Source organism: Plectrocnemia conspersa, unplaced genomic scaffold (assembly GCF_051122295.1).
Source record: "Plectrocnemia conspersa isolate PC_06_02 unplaced genomic scaffold, ASM5112229v1 ptg000008l, whole genome shotgun sequence".
NCBI classification, from domain to species: Eukaryota; Metazoa; Arthropoda; class Insecta; order Trichoptera; family Polycentropodidae; genus Plectrocnemia; species Plectrocnemia conspersa.
In genome coordinates this window covers 17,535,721-17,562,411 of record NW_028277172.1, presented here as the reverse complement: position 1 = coordinate 17,562,411, position 26,691 = coordinate 17,535,721, and the positions used below count along the sequence as shown (strand labels likewise).

At 30.7% G+C, this 26,691-nt stretch overlaps 1 protein-coding gene across 43 annotated transcripts in view; it reads right to left on the bottom strand.

The window, feature by feature from the left end:
• mtd (TLD domain-containing protein mustard) overlaps positions 1-26,691 on the bottom strand; it is a 244,750-nt gene that overhangs the window by 89,358 nt on the left and 128,701 nt on the right. For 14 of the 43 annotated variants that reach the window (XM_088190968.1, XM_088190958.1, XM_088190965.1 and 11 more), the window contains exon 1: positions 3,233-3,375. The exons of 14 other annotated variants lie outside the window; for them this stretch is intronic. The gene's annotated coding sequence lies outside the window, so the exon portion shown is untranslated. Of the gene's footprint in view, positions 1-3,232; positions 3,376-26,691 lie in introns of those variants that run through there. 15 more of the 43 variants (XM_088190959.1, XM_088190966.1, XM_088190970.1 and 12 more) reach the window with 2 other exon arrangements.

Below are 26,691 nucleotides of genomic sequence, written 5' to 3'. Positions count from 1 at the left end.
TGAGATATTTAAAAATCTGAAATAAGTTATTCAAGATTGACTTTATCAAACGCCTTTTCAAAATCTGTGTATATAGCGTCTACTTGTAAAACAGAGTGCAATGACTTCGAAACAAAGTTAAAAAAACCCAGTTGGGTTAGTGATTCGAGATTGGCGGAAACAATGTTGCTGTTAAAAATATCACCCTTTTTAAAAACTATGTAATCTTATTAGAGCATTTCTACAACTTTGAAAAACATAGGATCTTAAAATTAAATTAAATATGAAACTTTTAAAAAACTTTAAACTAGCATACATAGCAATTATTATTATTATGCTTCAGTGTTTGTATTGTAGTCATCTTAACATAATCAGACAATAAACGATAGTTGAGTGCATGATCCATATAGTTGAGTACACTTATAAACGTATAACTATCGCATCACTTCAACAATACGCAATCTTATTTATGGTCTGGTAAAAAATCATAAATAAGATTGTGTGCAAATAAAGCGATCACATCTCTCGAGTCAACGCCAATAAAATTCCGCCGGAAACATTGCGCAATCGCCGATGAAACGAAAGGCTCGCGTTGTTGCATTATCGTGAATTATCTGTTCGGTTTCGTCCGGAGAAAGGGAAAAAAGAGGCTAAAGAGCCAGAGAGCAACAAGTGTCGAAAAAAGAGCATAGTTTCGACGGCGACAGCGTGCAAAAGAGGGGCAGGAAAAAAGGCAAAAAAAAAGCAGTCAACTTTCAGACGACCAGCTGTTCGCAATAGAGGAGACGATATGAGCGCAAAAAAACTATGTTGAGGCATGCAAAACGCCTTTAATCGCATGCAAATATGCGGTTAACGAATTTCTCCGGCGCAATGATACTTATCGGAGCGGCGATTAATAGCCAATGTCAAGTTAAACGGTCACGTGACTAGCACGTGTCACGCCATCATAATTTCTCTCATGTTTGTGCGATAGAAAAATAAACACTGAGTTACTTTTATTAAAAAGTAATGCGACGATCGTGATGAATCTAGGAAGAGCCCAAAAAATATTTGAACAGCAGTTTGCCTACAAAAGACCATGCGGAAGACCTCGGAAAAGGTGGAAGCAGCGTATTGAGGATGACATAAGAATGGATACAAAAACAGCTAGTCGAGGACAGGAAAGAATGGCGTCATGTGGTGGAAAATTCCAAGATCCACAACAGGTTGTAGCACCAAACAGCATGTAAATAAATTTTGGAAACGATGCAACACAAAAACATGCATTCAAGACGAAAAAAATCAAGATACCATTGTCGTATTTCGTAAACATTGGAATATCATTAAGTTCAATGCCTCAAAGGTGATGCGTACTTCATTAATAATGAACCAAAATGTATATAAACATTGAACAATGTACAATGGCAATGAACATTTTTTGTGGACAGGTATAATGGATTTAATTCTTTGAGAGATTGAAGTACTCATTGAATTATTTCAAGACACAATATATCACATTTACAGATAAACTTTTAAGTGCATATTTATTTGTACGTCCTTAACCCGCATTGTCACAAAATAAAAACTATTTTACATTTGTTATGGAAACAACACTCGTCTGTATAGATCATGTGATCATTGAACATACTTCTTGGACTATAAATAAAAAATCGATAAATGTATTACCTAATGTTATATAATTTTATATTAAAAAATACAAGCACGCCATCGTTATCATATGTTTGCGTTGAAGACTCGTGATATTTTTTTTGAAACTCTCTTATCGGCGACGAGTGGGACAGTTTCTCAATATTTTGACAGTTCAAATTTTACGCTCATAGTATTCTTTGTTAAAAGTTGAAGTTGTGATAACTGTGGTTTTTGAAACGCACAATTTAAATATAATCCGATTATTGTCACACGTTAAAAAGTGTTGATAAACATTGTATGACATTAGTAATACGAGACGGACGCGATAAACAAAAGTATATTACATCCTATCATATTATTCGTTGCAAATTTGCAATGTTTACAGAATGAAATAGTAGTATTGTTTTTTTTATATAATCATATTACAATACAAAGGAATTCAACAATGAATAATGAGACTATGAGTAACTCATATCATATTTTTTATGAAGTTTTGTTATATTTAAATTAGTATCAACTATACAAAGATAATACGATTGCAGATCTAAAAATATACTTTTGTGAGTATGTTTTTAACACAATTCACAATGTTGAATATTAAGATAAAAATATTATAGTGACATAAAAACAATATTTAAGGGGCCAAAATAAAAGTGTATCAAAATCATTTGAGCTATGTAAAAATATTGTATTTTATAAAAATAAACAGATCATGCAGCCTGAGATTAATATTGTTGTATTTTATAATACTATTAGATACTATTACTTAAACTTACATTTATAAAATATAAAATAGATTTAACCTACTTTAAAATATGTATTATTAATATCGCGGCTGATATGAATGTTTATTATATCAATTAATTGATGTGTTTTGACTTTGATTACAGCAGTAGAATTACACGTTTGTTTATAATATTATATTAATAAACATATAGTTGCGATTTTGTGTCAATGAAAATATGTCGTACGCGAAAGAAATGAATTTTTTTGATCCTTTGAAATATGTACAAATTTTAACATAAGCTAACACAGGCACGATCTAGTAATTGAAAGCTATATTATATAATACGTATCATCGATTTATAGACTTTAGTTTAACTCATATGGTTGACGATTGTCATATAAAAATAAATGACGATACACACGATGTAAACAAACCACATTTTTAAAAAAAATTTTGTTTAGAACAAAAGAATATTTTTATATATAATATAAGAATAACTGTAATTTTGAATGGAACCGTTAAAATATATAAATACTTCCATCAAATTAGCAACAAGCGAATAAAATTTAAATAACATCCATGTTGTTTTTAAAGTAACACATGTTAACTCTTTCTGATTCATATATTAAAGTCATCAATAACAACGTGTCATCAATGTAATAAACCACGAAATGAATATAAGGAAATCTTTCGAAGAATTATTGATCACTTTACTAAAATATTAAAATGCCTACATATAATTCTAATAACAATGTCGTTGCTTTTTATCAACACAGCACCGATGACACTTTCTACTGCTTTTTACATACTATTGACAACAATGTGTCATCGTTCATTAATTCAAGAATCGATTAAGCCACGAAATTAACATGTATTATAAAAAAATAGGCGCACAATTCGCGTACGATAGTCTTGCCCAGTTACTGTGATGATCAGTTTAGTCGATCTAGATTTCACCGAGCACGCTCGCGCGTCGATGTCTCGCGCGAGTCGCGCAGTCGCGGTGGTCGCGTTCCGTCCAATCGCGGGCCGTAACTGAGCTGCAGTCGCAGTCAGCAGCGGGCAGTCAGTCCCCTCCCGGTCAGTCATTTTACCCCCACTCCCGAGCGGATCGCGACCGGAAAGTCGCGGAAAGCGCGATTTTCCGGTCGCGTTTGGGTCACGCGCGCTCGTGGGTTACTGCCCCAACTAGTATGACTTTCTATAGCTGGATTTTAAAACGCGTCACAGAACTTTGGTTTGAAAAGATCTTGTCGACATTGCGACCCTTACCGATCGTTTACACACTGACGGATAAGGGATGATTTTACAATGGCTCTCCCATTACACAAATAATATTATTACAAACGATCGGATAGCTCAATATTTTTGTGCGTAAAAGTAAGACATTTTTATTTGCTAATTTTTTTGATTAAAAAATATTTTTATTATGATTATAACAGAGTATCGTATAAAACTAGAATAAATTGATAAACTATATAAATTTACCAGAGTTTTACAAACTTTTGATTAAAATACGCCATTTTTCGTGCCAGAAAAAAACACGCTATAACACATTGAAAAAATATTTCAAAATTGATCATATAACATTTTTGACCTCATTACATTTCTTCGTGTTTTTAATGTGTTTTTTTCCCGAATAGCTGGCATTTTGTAATAAGCTGTTTATAATTAAAATAAACTCACTATAAATATATATAAAGAAAATTCTGTAAAAAAGCTTGTAAATATAAACGTAAATGTTTCTAAATGTACAAAAAGTAACATATGAGCTATTAAATCTAAATAAATAAGCAAAAACCGTATTTAAAAATAGTAAGAGATATGAGCATTACGAATTCGGGTGAGATCCAAAAGACCCGGGCAAAATTGTATTCATAGCAACAGTAGTTTTTTTATGTGGTTAGCACCAAACACTGTATATATATATTTATAGTGGCTGCGAGCTTTAGAGTGCACCAGAGAGTCGCAATCGCATCCCTTATTCTTATCCATTGCGGTCAGAACATCAGCGCTTGAGAACGCTCCTCTAATACAGCTGTTCTACGAGCCTGCAAGGATGTTTTCATCGATAGCTACGAGGAGCTAGAAAAAATATGTGGGATAGTGGCGCTCATCAATTTTAGGTGTGCATCATAACATGTTTTTAATTGTTTAATCATACAAATATTGTTTATCAAATCTGTCAAGTTATGATGGTCAGATTTGTAATAAAAAAATACTTCATAAGATTAGGCATGGAACTAAAACGTCAAAATAAGCATCTTACAAGGCAAATACAGAATTTCTTGATACTTTTTGCTGCGCATAAAAATTAATCTCGGTATTATAATTTTTCTCATAAAAATTGCAGCTGATAAACTTATCAATTATATATAAGGCATTTCTATTTTATTTTTAAAATTAATCATATGACACTTGAAAGTAATCATATTATAGACGTTTCCCTTGCAATTTTTTATCGTATTTTGAATATGTATTTTGTTTATAACATCGGTAAAGAGGCACGACCACGTGCGTCTGAAGTCTCGCGAGCGGTGCCCGTGGATCCAGCAGCCGTCGAGAAATAGGCCAGAATCGAGACACTTGACTCCACTATGCCTCGACGTTCGAACTACTACTTTTCTTCACGGATGCCTCACCCCCTATTTGAGTTTAACCTTTAGGAAAAATGCTCGAGGGGAAGTACTGATGACTTCAAGAAGGATTTATTGAAGCAATCGAACATCTACTATCGAAGCGACTAAGTACAACATGTACACTTCATTCTTATTAAAAAATAGATTAGGTTAAGTAACATTTTTACCTTTTTTAAAGAAAATATGATGAATACGTTGCGCAATAAAGAAATTATATATTTATTGCTCAAGATAAACTGCTTGTTTATATAAACATTATACCGCGCAGCGAATTTTTTTATGATTTACTACTTATAACGCGGACGATAGTTATTGGTTCAACTGATCCGCCTATTTTTTTTAATGATGTCACTCTATTTTATACATAAAAAAAATGATTTTGAGACGGTTCAAAATATTCATATAATAAATCATAAAATTCCTTTTTTGGGAAAGGAATATGTATGGATAATAAAAATACTGATAAACTTCAACAAATAGTTTTATAGTTAGTGATTATATTTTTTATTACATATTATTACTATTAAGAACACAATAAGATAGTTAAAGTTACTCATCTTTGATATTAGAATAATAAATTCACTGATAAGACCACTGAAGTTTTGGCAATCTCAAAATATATTGGTAATATATTACAGTTTATTCTTGAATACCAATATTTGTTTGTCAAATAAATTTTCAAACTGAAATTTACCGTAAAAGGTTGAAACGAGTTGTTACGGTACTTAATGCGTTGGATTATGCATCTTATATTATTTTAAACTTGTCCAGATCGCATTTCAAATCTCATCCAGTCGTACTTGATTAAAATTTAACTTGAATAAACAAAAAGAAAACTGCAACTTTGACCTTATGCACAACCTTAACAAAAACATTGCGATGGCGTTCACCCTCGCTGAATATTTCATGAAAACTTCAATGAACCTCTCGAGACTAAAACAAACTTTTTAATTAAAAAATATAATTGGACTCACCTCGCAAACATGTTCTTGTCATCTGGCACTTTATATTAAAAATACGTGATTAGAACGGCACTCAGAGGGTTAAATCAGGCGTTAGCGTCTAGTGACGGTGTTCATTTTGCAGTCAAACCTGTTTAGCCACAAACGAAACGGTACTACGAATAGCCGAGACTGACTGGCGCCAAAATATTTGTCTGAAGATAACTCCAGTAGTGCCATTGTATTTATCTTGACAACAACTCCCGATGGTTACAAATATTCATAAGGTATGAATTTCATACTAGTTTACTAGGGAATAATATGTTTTAAAATGGGTAAAAAAAATTACACTAAATCTGTGTATTTAAACACATCACTAACAATAACATTGTCTAAATGACAATCTAAAATCAAAATGGTATTAAACAGGTAAGCGTGCGTTCAAGTATGTCAAGTAGCGGGCAGGTGACTTTTGAAATATTGGAAGGCAAGTGCGAGCGAAAGTAGAACGACTGTGTATATCTATCTATCTATATTTTATATTATACACAGCTTCCAATCGAATCGAAGATCATTCACCAGAAAATTTATTATATCAATTATATGTTGAAACTATTATATTAATTTCATATAATAATTATTATAGTCTTAATTTTTATGTTTAAGGGTTATTATTATTTTGTAAAAAGTATAGAAATATATATAGTGATGTAGACTTTTCACAGATAACAGATTTATATTAAATTATGTAATATAAATCGTATCTATATAAAATATATTGTGTAGGTCATGAGTTAAATTACGATATAATTAAACATTTGTAATATTTATATTTTTTATATAATTGTAGGTAAGCATAATTTTGCACTAATAGATCAATTATATTCTAAACTTTATGGAACACTATCATAATCGTTTGTTTTAAACATGAATATAAAATTTATATATAATTCGTGGACAAATATTTGTCATATGAGAACTATACCAAGATTTTTCCTATATTATTCCATATATTTAAATAATATTATCTTTAGTGCATTGAGCAAATCTATCACTGACTATTTTCGCCTAATAATAGGGTGCAAAAACACCCACGAAGTAACAGTGCCTTTCTATTGAAAGGTTGAAGAAAAATTCCAGGACAGTTATTATAATCCATCGCCTTTACTGTTTATTATATTAAGTGAATACCTTTCATTCCGGAATATAAGAAGCAACCCAATGTCACTTCACAATAGCTCAATAGCACAGATTCCTGGATAACCTTTTTGCTGTATCTTTCGTCTATAAATTTATTTTACTCTCAAAGAGCGTAACTCTTTCTCAATCCAAAACAGTCCATTTAATGCGCTTTTATTGGATCATTGTAAAATGTTTCGCAAATATTTATTTGTAATATCCACGAAATTTTACGTTTATCACGTGAGCACATTCGTAGCACATCTTCACTAAAGCATATTTTACCCTTAACCCGATTTATTCCATTTATTACGAAATTTGTTTTTAATATTAGGTTATAACCTATATATTTTTGATAATTGATTATTTGTTCAAGATAAATTGTGAAAAATTTGGCATTATAATTTTTATAAATATTTTTACAACGAAAGCTGACAATCAATTGGCTATATAATATTTCAAAAACAATAAAATCATTCTCAAATAAGTGATAATATGTTGTAGTATATAATATATTAATTTGTTCAGCATTTTTTCTATTAACAATTCTTCAGGAGAACTTGAATTAAATTAAGTGATTGTGAGTATGTAGAATTTTGTATGAAAACAATCAAAATCTTAAGCTAAATACTGCTTTAACTATCAGTTGTTATTAACGCTATTTGTCTTGTACAATATGACATAAATTGTTAATTATATTTTTATAATTTTCAATTAAAAGTATAAAAATATTTATAGTACTATTAGTTTAATTTACATGTATGTCTTTTAAGATCTAAAATCGATCGTAAATTTTGAGAAATAAATCATTATAGTAAAAACATAAAACGTGATCTGAGCTTCATACTTAAAACGTCTTTTTTTCGTAAAAAGATATATGAGCTTGTCAAAAATTAAATAAAATCCATACATCTATTATAATGTAATGTAGTACTGAAAAATGCTTTATTCACACAAAAAATTTACACTAAATGGTGTGCAATTTTCTAAAAAATATTTAAAAAAAATAAAAAATACGGTGGCAAAATTTTGATCACTTAAATCAACGATTCTCAGATAGATGGATACTATAGTAATGCCTTTTTTTAATATTATATATAATATAACTAATTAGCATACGTTAATATTAGATGCACTTATTCGAGTGCATGAGCACTGACTGCACTTATATAGAAACATTTGATGAAGGTCAAGAAACCTGCCACAATACAAATTAATGACAATGTGAGCATTGTTAAAAAAAGTAAATTATATTATCTCAGCGAGCTGATGTTACAATTTGCATAAAAAAGTAAACGTTGACAAATGAGTCACGTTATTGTTGCAACCCAACAAATTGCTGATTTTTTAACTTACGTAAACGCTTAATTTGTGTCTGCAAAAAGAGTATTATAGCATAACAAAGATTAGCATCACGTTTACGTTCGTGTGCAACGGAATGATCTCTTTCATATCGTTTTAATTGAAAAACAAAATGAAAAATGTTCTACACGAGCACCACAGTTAATCAACGCAGCAATTAAACTGCAACTCAGTAATTATTCGCGACATCAATCGTCATGACGTTTCAAGGATAAAGGGCGTCGTTCCCTTTTCTGCTTTTGACACACATACAAAAAGGGATATTTAGCGTTATTTGCTTTGGTTTGGGAAATTGCGCCGTATGTGTTCGTTTGAGGCAGGATTTGACCAGGAGGGAGAAATAATGACCAATAATCTCTGGCCGTGGGCGAAATGGGAGCCGCAGCCGAAATCGCTTTTTTCGCATAAGTACGGATTAATGTGTTAGTAAGGATTCGTATATATGTACATATGTATATTCAGACTAAGCTGTGTAGTAACAGATCAATAATTATTAATTTAGAGTTCCACGGAATCTTAGGGTTTAACTAAATAATTATTTGAGGTTTCAACGATGTTTAATAAGCTACCATATAGTACTAGCAGAATAACATGAGTCACATGTGTCAACATAACGAAAAATACCTCAAATAAAACACATTAATGTTACTAATACTCTGTAAAAATATAAATCACACAACAGGAAAAATGTATAGAAAACGTTTGGGGTGATGAGATATTTGAAAAAGGGCAGTAAAGCTGTTAAAAGTAGGATATTTTAGTTAAAACAGTAAAAATCATCTTTGCTATTTCATATTGAAATAAGTTGGTTTTCGCATTAAGCAGTGCTTGTTCGACTGTTTGAATTACGAGAAGAACTTGCGATATTATTGTAGAATGAAAATGATTTATTACTAGATGTGTCCTAATATAGCGGTTGGGCATTAATTTTTATCGAAGGAAAAGTTATTTATATGTGTACCAATTTTACTATCACGTACAAGTTGTGTAATTACTTGAATATATATACGTGATGCACTGTAGCCTTATTGAACTCTAGATTTTTGACCGAAATCTACGTGAAGAGAGAAGCAGTTTTTTAATTCCTTCTTGGCAAAATAAGATTTGTTTATTTTCGTCTAATTTATTATAAAAATTGTTGCATAAAAAATGCACATTTCGGCGAGTCGTAAAGACTAATAGCGTTTTAATTTATTGCGCTTTTAACGCTCACGTTAAATGCGTATTTTTAATGAGTGCTTACTACTTGACTATGTGGTACAAATAGATCGTTTTAAACATGTGGATTTAGCAGATAAATTCACTTTTTGAAAATATTTGTTTCTGCTCCAAAGCAGATATTTTCATAAAAAAATATAGATTGCAAATTAGAATATAAGATAAAATAATTTATCATTTAAAATGAATAACATTGGCTTCAAATTATTATTTTATAGGGCTAAAACGTGACAAATAGAATAATTATTAAGTTTTACAGAAATCTATCTACTTTTCATCGAACTGTCTTTAAACAGTTGAATATTTTTTTATTTTTTTAAATAAAAATCTGACCATCATGACTTGATACGCTTTTTCAATGCGTTACAACAATTGTACACATAAGATATATGAGAACCATCTAAAATTATTTTTTCCAAGCTTGTCGAGAAGCTGGATAGATTGTGCAAGAGGAGCGTTTTCGAGCGCTCACGTCTTGCTGCGATGGAGAAGAATAAGGGACGCGATCGCGAATTTTTAGGGCATTCGCTTGCAGCCGATCATTGACGATTGTCGACACCGCCTCCCAGCAACTTCAAAAAATGCTCTATTGAGTAGACACTATGCCTAGAATGCAATGAAGTGTATAACAACGTTCCTAGCAAAAAGGCTAGAGAAAATATGATAAGATTTTATTTTATTTTTTTGTATAAAATCAGATTTTTGCTCTACACAGTGATAAAAACAAATTAAATGCCAATCCAGCTAATCCAGAAAATACAGCTATCAGTTAAATCTGATTCTTGAAAAAATAAATTACAGTAATATTATTTTATTAATGTATAATTTTTACTATTTGTAAAGACCACTCGGTTTTCTTTGCATTGAAATTAGTAAAAAGTGGCATAAAATTAATATATTTGTGTCCGACAGATTTTTTTGTCAGCGTTACAAACAAATAATTATGCATATCCATTTGCGAACCGTTGGATACATAGGCAAAAAAACAAGGGTTAGTATCAAATATCTCCACAAAACTGATAAAGCACCCTTAAATTGCACATTTTAATGAAAAACGACGTCGCTAAATGTAACTTTATACACATTATAAGATAAATATTATAATAGACAAAAACAAAAAGTCAGGGAAATTATCGAGTACTGGAAAATACGTTGAACTCGATTCAAATTCCTTAAAAGTATGTAGCTAAAACACTACTGAAATTAATCGCAAATTTAATAATTCACCATAGAACTACCACTTAGTTTCCGAACTGAATTACAGCCCAACTAGAACCAAACAGAGCTACACCGAATTTACTTAGACGACCCTCATCAGATTTTACTTCCGCAATCCATAGGCCTTGATACGACTTATATCATAATTATTGCATAACTTGTATGGCCATATTTCATTGCATTTCTTTTACCAAAAAAATCCTATACTTAATTTATTTAGATTACAATATAAAAAATATATAAATATAAAAAGGCGATTTTTTCAATTATAAATGCAAATTATATATAAACATAAGTTTAAATTATTTTCTGATAAAATTATAGAATATTTATGTATGTATACGAATATTTAACGCTTATTTAAATTCTATTATATTGTAAATAAATAATATTTTTAAATATAATTGTTTTTATTTTACTGTACCAACTATACTATTGTGGCGATGAATTAACTCAATGGTTTTAGATTTCAATAACTATAGCAAAAAAATATTTTTCGATGTTTGCGTTTATTCAGATTGTTCATATACCAGATGGATAACATGGCATTTTTCCAAAAGACGTTTTTTATGATGTTTAAAAATTGCTACACAAATATTGTGCTATTGGATCCATAATTATCCATAAAAATAATGTATGTTAAAATTTTAAATAAAACCTAATATGTACTTTTGAAATTGGGACATAGATATAATATTTTTATTAAATTTGCTTTTAGGAATAGGTAACTATAAAATTGAAATAAAATTATATATTGTTATTAAAAATCTATCAGAGTAATAACATTATATTTTTATGTGATATGTACTTATGCTATATGATAAGTATTGCCTGCTTAAACACATTGTATTATTTAATAATTTATTATCTTATTTTTTATAAATATTTTTATAACTGTTATGAGTCATATGCAGACATAGACGTAATAATTTTAGTAAACAATCTATTTATTTAATATATGTGGTGAAGAATTATAGCCAGAAAAAATGTTTGCGAATAATTGTAGGCGAAGATTGATTCGAAATGTGATCAATACATTTTTATTGATATTTATCAATAGAAATTATGTATATTTTAGCCATATTCTTAAAATAAATCTGTTTTTACCGATTTACGTTACTACCGTTCAAGAAGAAAACAAGTTCGGTTAATAGCATCCAGATATTCTTTTACACGAACCGCATATTGGCGATACTCCAGACACGAATATTGAATTTTTGCACTCAACGGTTTATATCTTAAACTAAAAATGTGCACAAAAACACGATTCAATATGTATTTTTCAATTTTTCAGACCAATTTCACTTCGTAGATCGTATCAGATATTTTATGGTTTTCCAGATTTCCCAAAGCAACCCTTCAAACAAAATTGAAGGTTATTGAAGCGCAGCGAAAATTCACGCCTCTCCGGAAAACCTACACGTGAATTATTAGCCTGATCCCGGAACAGGACCATTACTCTAAAAAAGTCTGATTGCTCCATTTTTTTGCAATTCGCAACACGGTGACTTTCGACGTATTCTATATTTTTTTCACGTTTGACCCTCAACATATCATTTTTTATTGTGGCGCACGATCATCGTAATGACCCAATTTCGTTTTGGTCCGCGGAGCGTGGGCTGAAAAATGTCTTTTTGGCAAAATAAGATAAATGTCCCGATTGCGGAACAAATGACGTCCGGGTATAGAAAGAAAGATATGTTATATGTATGTACACTTATGTCTGAGATACATACACTGAAACCCTTAAGAGTATGAGGCATAATAATAATTCAATATAAGTTGTACAGGAAATAGCGTGCTTGCTACTATTGTGGTCCTTAAACATACTGCCAGGAAAATTTGTTGGCAATAAAACTAAAATTATTCGTTCAAAACGTAAAAAATTAAGCTTTTTTATTATTAATGTTTCATCAAGATTCATAGTATTTAATCAAATGACATGCATTTTTCCGGACAAATTCAAGGAGGCAAATGCCTCCCCTGTCCTTCAAGAATATTAAATCGCTAATTCACCACGAGTGGCGCTCAATTAGTTGATGTATGAATCTACTTAATAAATGAATGCTTCTATCGTTGTCAATAGGGAGCACTCATAACATTTATATGTGCTAGTAGATTAAATAAATACATTAAAAAACATTGGCTATATAATTGAGAACAAAACGCAGCTATCTCCTTTGCACTAAATTAACAGATTTATGGAGTAGGTGAGGGATCGTAAGTATTAATGAGCCGAAACTCCCTAATCTTGTACAAGGACTGGCTGCTTAAGCGCGTACTTGCTCGGTACTAATACACAGTTTATCCGACCGCGACTGTCCAGGTAGGAGGTCGTGCCTATCTGGTCAGCAGTGCATGACTATGTATGGGTTGTAATTTTTTGATCCATTTGCTCTACTAAGCATGGGTTATCATCCTAATAATTTTAAACAACGCTGCAAACAAAAAATGCTGAATGTAGGGCCTACATCAAATTGGTTTAAAATTATGTTTCTTTCAAAATATCTTTTGTAGATAAGTCATGAAGAGAGAGAGTGAGAGAGAGAGAAAGGGGATGGGACAGTGACCGAAAAATGACCGCGCGACCCCGGTCGACATAAATTTAATAGCGAAAATTTATCGCGAAATTCTCGGCGACACCTCGTGACCGCGCGCCGCCTTTTGCGAATTATGGATTACCCTTCAGAGCGAGTCCATTGTGCTAGGGAGCGGGTTGCCAGTGACGGCGCGTGATGACAAACGCCCGATTTATTTAACATCCCGCAATTGGCGATCCCAGCGTCGAAAATAATTAGCATGAATCGCTTTTTAAAAAGAGCGAAATAATATTAGCGGTGATTCAGCGAGCGCGTCACAAATGCGGCACAATTGCGATTTGAGCTCAGCTGCGTAAATGCAGAAGAAAATTGTTGATAAACAAATTACAATGCCAAACGCGGCGTAAATCACTCGCTGAAATTTAATCAGGAACGCAGACGTTTTACGAACCGGCCATCAATTGATAAGCGCCAGATGAGGCCAACATTTTCGTCAGGAGAACCAATTTATTTTATATTTATTTGAGGCAGTTCGGTATTTTAAAATAGCGATGGACAAAATTCGATTCGGGGTGGTCAATAGTGCATTGACAAAGCTTTCGAAGATCTTTGATATTTAGTATTGGAATATTTTGAGCAATATTAAGCAAGAATTCACATTGTATAGTTTAAATCTTGATAATATAATTTAAGTAATTTATATTCTGATCGTAGAACTTAACTAGAAACTGTTATTTTCGGACGCCTCTGACCGAAGCGATCGAGTGACGCCAGTTTCGTTACAAATCGAAATTGAGCCATTAACATTAATTAAACGATACACAATTTGCGTTTTAGGCGTACACTGTGTAGGAAAATCAATACTGTATGAAATGATCACGTGAAATAGTTATTACACGCAAATTATCATAAACGCCATCTATTGACTTTGAACTGTCATGTGCGCCGCTATTGAATTTAATTACAGAGTAAGAATTTCGCGTATGAAAGAGAAAATTGGCTATTATATATTTAACGTTCATTAAAATACAAGTAATAAAAAAACGACATAAAACGGCCGGAAAACGTAAGCGGTTAAATTTTAATTTATTTTCAGTCACAGCGATATTTCGCCGAGTTCAAAGCGCTAACTATATATAATAAACACACGATACATTAAAAATGTAATCTCGCAGATGATAGAAATACATAAAATCGAAATTTTACCATATAAACAAGCGTACATTTATTATGTTCGTTAAAATGTTTACGTGGAATTGCGCTCTGTAAGCAAGTCAGTCTTATAATTATTATATTATTTAATACTACCATACATATTGTTTTATAAATAAAATAATATGTATGGTAGTAGTTTATAACTATTTTTATGATAATATTGGTGCTACAAAATAATGATAACATCGGTTTCAATTTAAAGGAAAAAATAGCTTTTTATAATTTGACCGAGAGAAAAAAGAAACATACTATTATAAACTAAAGATATATTTAGCCGCAAATATGAAACTATGGAAATGTGTGCTTATATAAAGCAGTATGTATGATTTGGCATTCTGTGTTTATATTTAAATTTGGGTTTGTTTCATTCGTTATACTTAGTGAGTAGTTTAGTCTCGGAGAATCCAGTCATCTCCGAAGATCGGGTTAAACTCTGGATTTCGTAGCTGAACCAGTACTGGTTAACGTAAAGTGGGAAGCGGCTGTTTCTTTAATTTTAAATCTCAGTCTCGGAATAGCTCAACTTGGTGTAAGTATCTGGTAGAAGTTTTCAAATAAAAAAAAGAATGTAAATATCATTCGTTCAATTGTATTTTAATTTTATTAACAATTGTATGTTTTATTATAATGATTAATATGTATATCGTTAATTTTGTCTACCTTTTGTGTTTTCCACAATATAAAAAATGTACTTCTGAAAAAATTTAATATTATTTAAATTTAATTCTGGTCATTTTTTGCTTTATTAAAAAAGTAAACTTATTATGAATTCAATGGATTTTTATTTTATTTGGATTTGCACGTTTTTATAAAAGGATTAACATGTATCTATTTTGTTAAAATAAATATTGTTCTTGTTGTTTTATGTTATAGTATTTTGTATACAATTTTATTCATTTGTTTTTTATATTATATGAAAATTATACACTTTGATAAATATAAAATATTCAGGTTCAAAAGTATGCATAATATAATATATATATGTTTTGGTTTAAAAATTGCTTTTATTATGAAATAATCCTCCTAATTTGAAAAAACACATTTTCATCTCCGATGTGGCCTGACAGCCAAAATATTTGCCCACCCCTGGTTCATACTGTTTTTTTAAATTAGTATAAACAATGTGTATTATAAACTATGTATAACTTAATTTTGATTAATTGGTAGTTTAGAAAAACGACAATAGTTCTTAATAGTTGGTAATAAATAACAACAAGATAACAGACTGTTTCTATTAAATAAGGGTCGTGAAGAAGATGTTTATTAAATTTTAACGCTCGATTTTACTTTAATACTACTACCCTGTGCACTTTGTAGAGGTGATGGCAAAGCTTATCTATGCTTCATAAATATAATTTATTCTATTCGGATTAATTTTATTTATTCATCTCTCGAAAGAAATTCTATAACAAAAAAATAATATATGATACAGTGATTTTTTTGTGTTACGCTGATCTACACTTGAGTAAGCTGAAGACATGTATTCAAAAATTCTTTATAAATAAATTTATTTAAAAACTTCTAGGAATGATTTATCTAGTTTTATACACAGGTAAAGTTTTTACCAGTCTTTTCACGTACAAATTTATGTGATTTAGAAACACTTTTTTAAAGTTAATTTAAACTAATTGATTTTTAAGAAGAAGTATTTGTGACACTGATATTATACACGCGCACGTTTTGATCGAGTATTTTGTCGGATTAGGACTACTCACAAATGTACTTTATAAAAGGTAGTTGATGTAAATGTCAATACAAAGTAATGTATTTTCGATACGGTCGGTGTATTGCGCTAAATTTGTACCCGAATCACAAGTGCCTTTCTACAGCGTTGCCAAATCTCCAGCTGTTTAAATAAAAATAGCATAATATTTTTTATAACATATGTTATTGGTAATAAAATCGTCCGTTTCCACATCTATGCATTGCATATAATTCCAAAATGCGTATAAGCGCGAATATTACGACACTTCTAACATATCTATTTGACTGAAAATAATTATCATAATTATGAACAAATACTTCCACCTTACAGAGCTACTAATTTGAGACAAGCAAATCTACGGCGAGTACCGACTAAACGATTTTAATAGGCGGAATCAGTAGAAATCTGGTCTAGCTACGGAGTTAAAAATCCAAGAGTTCAACCCGATACTCGAGAATGGCCTGGAAACTACGTGACACTACGAGAATAACACGTATCACGTACAACACAAACTAATGACACTAATCGCACAAATTGCAAAAATCTTACCGGATCATCATCCATGTTTTGGTAAATTTTTTTGATGGTAAATATATAGAGCATACGAAAAAATTGATCCACGTAGCGCAAATAATATTTTATTGATATAAACAAAATACATATGTATAATATATCCATACAAATATTCACATCATGAATATTTTCCTCTCTATAAAGTACATTCAAATGATATAAAACGTACTTGGCATACTACATCATTTAATTAATGATTCTCTAAAAAAAACCTCGGATAATGTATTATTGTGGTCTTTACATGAATAGTGCACACAATGCATCCTCGTTTTTATCCATAATTAAGCACCGATCTAATTGCAGACCTACTTTGAACTCAATTGTAGCGTTTAACCACTCGATTTAACTACGTACGGGCACCTAGGGAAACGAATGCACCACACGTGTAGGTGTATATGAAAAGTATGATATAACCGAGCAAACATCCAGAGGCACGTGCCCATGTGCTTAGGAATTCTAACCGACTACCTGGTCGTAAATAAAGCGCTGAATTCTGGGCAGATAACGCGCAAAACGGGGCGTAAAAATATAATCACAGTACAAATAGAGTGGGCATGGTATATAGCTCTACATAAGTCAAAAGGTGCAATATATATACGTAAGTCTGTATAAATACATTTTGTGTGTTTTCCTTGAGAAGCTGTGTTTGTTGTTTTTTTTCGATTCGACACGTTCTGAAAATCGCAACATTTCGCGATTCGTTCGAAACAATGAGAAAAAACATATGTAGTTTGTCGTACGCAAAACTGTGTGTTTTGTGACTCAAAAGGTATAAAAAATACTTATCGCAACCGTTTATTTTAAATCGACAAAATGCTCACAACAACATATAAAAATAGTTATATAGATTTGTATTTTTATTTATTACTTCTGAAAATATGATTTGGTTAAGTGAATTTTATGATTCTAATTCATATAGCGACTAATTATAAATATAGATTCCACCAACAAATTTAATTTAAGTTTGTAATTAGTTTCAGCCGAAATTGAAATTCCTTTTGGCACATCGTTTAAAACTAGACAAGTTTGTCATAGTATATATCAGAAAATTGATAAAAATTCTGACTGTTGAAGTAGTATTTTTCTAATAAGTTTAAAATAGACAGCGCTTTTGTATAATAAGCAGGGCTGCCGAGAGGGGGGAGGGGGAGAGGACAAATTCCCGGGGCCCGACTCTGGAAAAAATCATAGCAAGAATATATTTATAAAAAAAATAAAAACGTCAATTTGCTGTTCAAACCCAAACCTAACTCAATGAAAGTCCTAAGACTAATTATAATTTAAGAAATTTCTTTAGATCAAGTCCAAAATACAAACTTAGCCAAATCATCTCTCAAGGGAAATAAGCGAAAGAATAAGTACAGACATATATCACATCTCACATATTGCTCCATAGTTAGTCTGCATTTCGATATTACACTATGTTTTTAAATTATATGTTAGCTATCCTTACCGATATTACTAGACTTTTAATGTAAAAGGGCTGATTAAAGCATATTCATACCGAATTTTGGTCAATAGGAGAACAAAAAAATAATTATCACTTCTCAGAAGGCAAAAATTTACGTCAAAAGCAATAAAATCGTGTTGGCTTCGTCGCTGTGGGAACGCTTGGTAACGCTCGAGCGTTCCCACTGCGACGGCGACGGCACGATTTTATTGCTTTTGACGTGGATCACAAAACAAAAATCACAAGACATAAAAATGAAATAATACAAAACGGACCAGCGCCTCGTAGCTTGAATAGATTCCAATGCACAGCATCTCCAATTCGCCAGTGAGCAGTTGTTTTGCTCAGGTGATAAATTCATGCAAGGAAACAATCGAACCATCTCAGATCATTTTTATAAAAAGGCGTACAATAAAAAAATACTTAGCTTCAAGTATTAAGTTAACATTAAGATTTGAACTAGTCAGATTCCCTCGGTTTCTAAAATTAAAATAAATTAAAAGTTTCATGAACTTTTTATTTGAAACTTGTTTCATAAGATATTGATAATTTGTAAGGATAATCTCAAAAGTGAAATGAACCTTTCAACTATAAATATTAATATTATTCTATTACCAAAGTTTTGCAAATACGATTAATGTTAGTAATTATATGTAACTAACTTAATACAGATAATATACATATATATTATATTAAATAAAAATAATATATTATATAATATATCCCAAGAGGTCAACAAGTTATATTATGGTTTGAATTACTAGTAACCAATTTTAACAGTTCAACGCATTCAACGTTAGTTTCAAGTTTCAAATGAGCTATTTGAGAACACGAAATTGTATAATATGTTTTGAACCGAGTTCCCCCAAAGTATCTTACTATTTTGATTGTCAAATTAATTCACATAATCAAAACAAGCCCATTGTCTTGTCGTATCATACGCACATATACACGAACCGATTACAAACTAAATTTATTCATAGACACGTTACGTTCACGGATCGATAGCGCATATTTATGGAAAACTTTTCGGCCTTAAGCACACAAACACAACCTTGAAAGGTTCAAAACAAAACCTACATGGATCCACCTAGTTGTTTTTCAACCTTTCGGACACAATTATTATAATTTACAACCCGATCGCTACGGGGGAGAGATATTTTCGACGGAATAATAATAAATCCGAGGAAAGACAAACGACACTTCCAATTTGGAGGTCGGATCCCATACCGGTCGTCCTTATTTATGATTGAAGTTAACAACGAGCGCCGACAAACATCCCTTGGAGTTTGACCCCCATCCCCTTAGGCGGTGCCTGTTACGCAACACGAGAGAATACAGGTATACAAGATGAATATTATAAGGCAACGAATACGTGTAATATTCTGTACACATTCAAAAATATTTATATATATATATGTAAGTATTTATTCAAGGTTTTTAGATAACGTGATTTGTTTTTGATAAAAATAAACAACGTTTTTTTCAAGAATATGCGGAAAAACTATCTAAGAATTTAATGAATTATTAAAATATTTTTTTATTATTATTCTTAACAAGAATTATTATATAATAAATAAGATTTTGCTTTTAACATTTACGAACTACTCAATCTTTTTAAATAATTTCATCTTGCTTATTTTTGGTACCTTTAAATAAATTAAATATGAATGATTATTAATAATAAATTTTATCAATAATGTGGCAAATAATTTATTATATATATTACAAGCAATTTGTTATGTACAGAAAATAAATGTAAAAAAAACAAGTGAATAAAAAATATTTTATTAATAATAGTTTAAAACTTGACTAAATTTATTATTTACTAATTATATTTTTGTTTGTTTGATGTTATTTAACTCATTTTGCTTTGAAAAATCAGCTCCTTTCGCCATGGATATACTTATTCTGAAACCTAATTTAAATATCTACAAAAGCTAAGTTAATTTAAATAAATAATTTTGTAGATTTACATTTTAACTTATAAAACTCTCAAAATAAAAAAGCTATATATATGTTTTTTTTCATACTAAGAATAGATTTAAACACAATCGTCATAATCAAATATGCGAATTTGAAAGAGGTTATTTTTATAATACACAACAATAATTATTAAGATATCAAGAAGTGTCCTGAATGTTTTTTGAAATATCTGTATTGGTGCACATCTGTACTCTAAATTCTGATGTTTTAAAAAAATGGCTCTAAAATTTACCATGGAAAAACTTTCACCATACATTTACCATTATACAAAATTTAATGTTACATATATCAATTTATTAAAAAAAATGGCAACTACGGCCACTAAAAACATTTTTTAAGTAATAGATGATTCATTATTATTCATAAATGGCAAAGAAGGTTTAAGAATTTCGGACGAAAAATAAAGACTCGAAATCAGATAGCGAATAACGAAAATTCGTTTAGTTACTCTGTATATCTTTATGCGTCTGAAACATGGACCATATAGGCAACAGCTGAGAGAAGATTAGATGCGTTTAAAATGTGGTATCTTAAGAATATCCTAGATCAGCAACAATAATATACATAATCACATAAAATGTTTACGATAATGTCTGGTTATCTATCGCAGAGACGTCATTTGAGGGAGAGGCAGGCGAGGACATTTGCCCCCCTTGAATTTAGCCAGAAAAATGCACGTCATTTAATGAAATACTATAAACTTTCATGAAATCGAAATATTAAAAAACGGTTACTGACTGGCCAACTTTTGCTCCCTCAACCCCCCCGGGCAAATCTGAAATGACATCCTTGATTCTAAACCAGACATTTTCGGGTTATTCCCTTGGGAAATTCTCAAAAAAAGAGACTAAAATCTATCCCAAAAATATTTATAAAAATATGTCATTTCAGTGAAATCATATCGGAATACATTTTCACCGGTAGATATATATGTTTACCGGTAAAAATGTAATTTATTAGGCATGTGATAGTAAAATTATATGATTTAAACTTTTCCATACGTAGTAATACATTTTATATACATTTACATATGTACATATCATTATTTATTTAAATGCGATATATTTTTCGGTGAAGTCCCAATATATTTTTACCAATCGATATATATTTCTACTAGCGAATTATAAACATTAGTGAAATTATACGCTGCTTTAAAATGTATATGAAGCTCAATTCGCGTTGCTCAACTTCACATTTTGCTGTTCAAACCCAAATCTAACCTACGTGAAATATAAAAACCAACTTGACCTAATAAAAAATTTTGAACTTTTACTAAGTCAATTTTTGACTTCTAAGAAGGGATAATTTTTTTTGCGTTCTCCTATTGATAAAAATTCGATTTAGATATGATTCCTTTATTCGATTCTCACTCATTGTAAGTCGTTATATTGTTATAAAAAGTCTTAATATAAACGGTAGATTTTTATTTACGTTATTCCGCATGAATAAGAAATAATTCATTCTGCAGTTACAATTTAATACATTAAGTATACTAAAACTGAAAAAATGTATTTTATCTTAAAAGAAAATTTTAAATCAAAATAATGTGTAAAGAAAATTTATATTTTTTGCGCGAAACATTGAATATTTTGCCATACATATCAGGTGTAAATTGTTTAGGTAATGTTGTCTTCAGTGCTAATTTACAAGAGTGAGTCACTTCATTTTCTCTCACTTACTCTCGTCACTTTATACGTGAGCGAGCGAAAGGGAATGTATCTCACCGTACGAGTCTGATATCAACTCGTATACAAAACTCTTTCATGGGTCATTTTTGCACGAGGGCCCAACATTTCTAGCTACGTCACTGCTGGTGAAGGTTGGCAGCATGGAAGAATGGAGAAGTAGAGGAAGATCCCCGATACGCTTGTCAGACCAAATAAAAACACAAGCTCTTAAATGGTCGAAGTACTCCGGGCAGCAGAATCGATAGAAAACTGGAGTGTTCTGCATGAAATTGAAAGGCGTCAGGATGGTTACGAGAGCAATTTAAAGTAGAATGTATTCTCATTCTGTGTGTAAACATGTATGGATTGTTTCTATTTTAGGTTTACATGCAAACTGATGGTTTATGATCAATGGTTATGAAACATTATTTTCTTCTGATCACTTTCTTGATAGTTTTAGAATATAAATTAAAATGTTAAATAGTGGACATTTCAATTAATATTCAGCTTATGTATACAGCGATAAAAAATCAGCAGTGTAAAAAAGCATCTCATGGTTCGATAAAAATCCAATTTTTGTAATGTCCCATAAAGTCCAGAAAAAAAATAAACAAGAAATCGATATCGTTAACGAGAAAGCGGCGACGATTGTTGGTCGACGAGAGGAGAAAAAAAGCTGCAAAACGTGCGATGATAACGATCTAGTGTTCGTTTCATAAAATGTGTCGAATCGCCGCTGAAAAGCAAGCAACTTATGCACGCACCGTAAAAGAGCGATAAATGAGCCATGTTACATGAATCGATAAAACATTTAGTATTAAAAAACATCTGATAACAATCTGATAAAGTCCGAGGACAAGAACGTACACATATGGATGCCGTAAAAATTTATTTAACGATCTAATTATAATATTAATAATAATAAAATCATTTTCAACATGCCCCATTATCAAAATATCCTTTACATAATTATCACAATTTCATACTCGAAAGAACGGCTCGTTATACGTATAAAAAGAGCAATAACGGCGTCCGTTACGACCCCCGTAACCAATCCGAAGCTGCGAGCTTTAAAATCGTTATAGCGGGAAAGCTCCCCCGTTGCGGAAGCGCGTCCGTTCGTATATTTCTCTCCCGTTTAATTTTTAAACGAAAGTTCAAGGACGAGCCCTTGAAAGCTCGGTGGGCTTATCGGAAGTTATATATTTTATTAACTCGAGCGCGCCTGTTTTTCTTTTTCTCGAACCGTGCGCGGGCTGTTAAACTTTTTTATCGACAGGCGCCTTTTATTGGTGAGAGTTTGCGATTTTCAACCCCCACTTCCACTCATTCCACAAGACCCCCTTTCATACTTTAATCTGCCCTAAATTTATTTTGTCTTGATCCTGTGTGTTCAATTTATCGCTGCGGAAGTTGCGAAATTGAGTGTTTTTGATTTAAATATAGCGTGCTTTCGTAATTTATAAAATATGATTTTCAACATTATGCATTATTCAAGATTGAGAATTCCATAATAACAATACAAGTCTAATTGAAGAATCATCATGGAATAGTGATATTTGATTTATCATAATATGAATTAAAAATCATAATATGAATGATATTTCATTTAACGTGATTAAAGCTAGAATATCATTATAATACAAGTACAAGAAATACTTTTAAATTATTTTTTTATAAAAAAAATCCGTTCTGTTTCAGCTCTGTACGTGGAATACGTTATCCTTATTAAAATGTACATCATAAAAAATATAACTTTCATTCGGGAAGGAAAGCTTGAAATTATGTTAATATCAGAAAAAATCTTGAATAAATATATTAAGTAAATTATTTATTTTTTCTACTAAAAACTTTTTCAAAGACAATAATCTGACATGTTATAATCATCAAAATTTAATGTCTATAAGTGCATTAATAATAACACTATCTAAATATGTACCTATGTACATAACATATCAATCATAGTATCGAATGATTGACATAAATACAATATATCTCAATATATAAATTAGTATCGTGCTTATTAAAGAATAAATAAAAGTGTTACGACTATTAATTACAGTTTAAAATATAATTCATTCATAATACGTATATAAATAAAATATTTTTGAACTGCTCGAAAATATTGTTGTGTTTTATAAAAACAGATGTTATCACTTTACCTACAGGTACGAATATAAGTAAAATGTTATCGTCAAATATGCATTGTTTTTAATTAAAAGCGTATTTTTTAATTCATTAACTTTAACATGGCATAAAAAATGGATGAAGTATCCGAATGTTCGAATATATTCGTATTTTTTTCGAGGCGTTTTTACCGATATTAATTTATTTAACCAATTAGTGCAAAAAATCGATTAATTGCATGTAAAATAAGATTTAATTCAAAAAATATTATTTTAATTAATAACTAATTACCTTATTAATCGTTATTTACTACACTTTTTGAATTTTATAAAATATGCAAAAAACAATGCTGTCATTTTAGCTTTTTCTAGGGTGAAGCAAAACATGGTTTGTAAATTTATATATAAAATTAAAACCAAACATGTTTTAAATCGTTCATGTTTTTTTATTGCTTAGGTTATATATCATCAATGTTGCTATTATATAATACATTAAAAAAAGGATCGCAACGATTTTTTTTAGTAAAATCAAATATGTTTTATTTTTAGATTTTTGACCGTTTTAAATTTTTTAAAGAAAATTATTGTATTTTCAGTGTATGTTGTTTACATAAAATAATGAGACACAGCGAATTTTATTTTAACTCAAAAACGATTCTTTTTTAAAAAGTGTCTCATTATTGTAACAAAGGACACACATATTTATGCCAAAATTTATGTTAACCAAATGCACCCTCTAAATGACGTCTTTGTGTCTCAAAATGAATAAATACGAAAATTCATCAAGTACTGGTTGAGAAAATATGATGCACGTGTTCCAAGATCCATAATGAACAAGAATGAACTATTACTATTGTAGAAGTCATATTAAATATTGGCAAAACGACCATTTAAATTATCCATGTTTTTATTTTACGATGTGAAAAAAAAACACATTTATTATTCAATACAGAAAATTTAAGGATAGTTAGGTATAACAAAACGAGTACGGCCAGGGGAATTATGTACGGAGGTGTGAATTTGTATAAGAACATTCCTAGGATAATCCGCAAAAATTAAACTTAAATGGAATAAAAGAAAACACCTTCGTGCAAAATATATTATGATATTTCTTTTATTTTCTGTTTATGTTATATACTATATGTTTGTTTAGTTAAAAATTTTTTTAGTGTAAAAATAGCTGTTAAGCTAAATAAATTATTAAAATAAAATAATATTTAATAATTAAATAAAGTTTGTGAGAAACAAAATTAGCTTATATACAACATTTTATTCGAAATTAAATTAGCTTAAATACATAGTGAGGACTAATAAAGAGGCTATGCCTACATAAATAACGATTTCGAAATGGGTCCACCGCCTGGGCTCCATCCTCGGCCGTTCAGCCGGAATATTACAGCGTAATTTGAAGTCATTAGAAGTGCACTACTAAGAACATACCTCCTAGAGATGCCTTGGTCACCGCGGCCCCTAGATGCTGCATGAGCTGAGGGTCTGGGATAATTCGACAATCATATGCTTCAAATTTAAGGGCTTGAAGTGCGTTTCCAAAAATACAACGTGACGGAGTTTATCAGACCGCATTCAAAGTAACGTTAGTAACGACAGTGCCAATTCTAATTCCCTATTTACTGATATAATTCATCTCTAGATTTTTAGAGCGTTTTAGGTCGATCTAGATATTTTTTATGGAGTGAAATAAAATATTTTATAACATATAAAAATATTTGTGCTATTTACACATTCGATTATTATTAAATTTTTCGGGAAACACTATTGAACGATATTAAATTTTCTGTTACAAAGCTATTTATTGTGTTAAGCGCTACAATATGATACAATATTGTCACGTAGCAATTTAGGTAAACTATTCCCAGAGCTATTATTATAGCTATTTTAGACATGCATACCAACGATAGAGCATGGTTGCTTCACAGGCATTGGGTATGTTCAGAATTGAAAGGTACGCGGAAGAAACGTGTGCAGTCGCTTGCATCGCATTCCGCTCTAACATTGCAGTCTGTCGAGCAATATTGAAAATGAGATGAATTTTTTTTGAAAAATAAATTTGCAATCCAATTAAGCGAAGGGTTAAACACGTCGACAGGTTGTGTTTTCGCAACGTGACCGAACGAGACTCTCGTCAGCCGGCAGATAAGCAATGTAAAGAGGTCCTCGAATGCAAATCGGTGTTTGTCCTGCGCTCGAGAGGGCCTCAACAGTGATAAGGCACGCTTCGTTTCAGGCGATTTTTCAGCCACGAGTGCCTGAAAAGCCTGCGTAGGCGTTTAAATACAGAATAAAATGGTAAATGTGAAACATTACTTTAGATATTAAAATGTTTGTTTTGTCAGAAATTCAAAGTAAGTCAAATATAAAAAATTGTTAAGTATAACATTTAAAAAATTGGGACAACACCACATTTTTTAATACTTATGTACATATGTTATAACTGTTCAAAGCACTATGAGTCAATGATATAAAAACTCAAGTGACTCAATTCTATTATTTTAATATAAAGAAGTGTTGTTTGT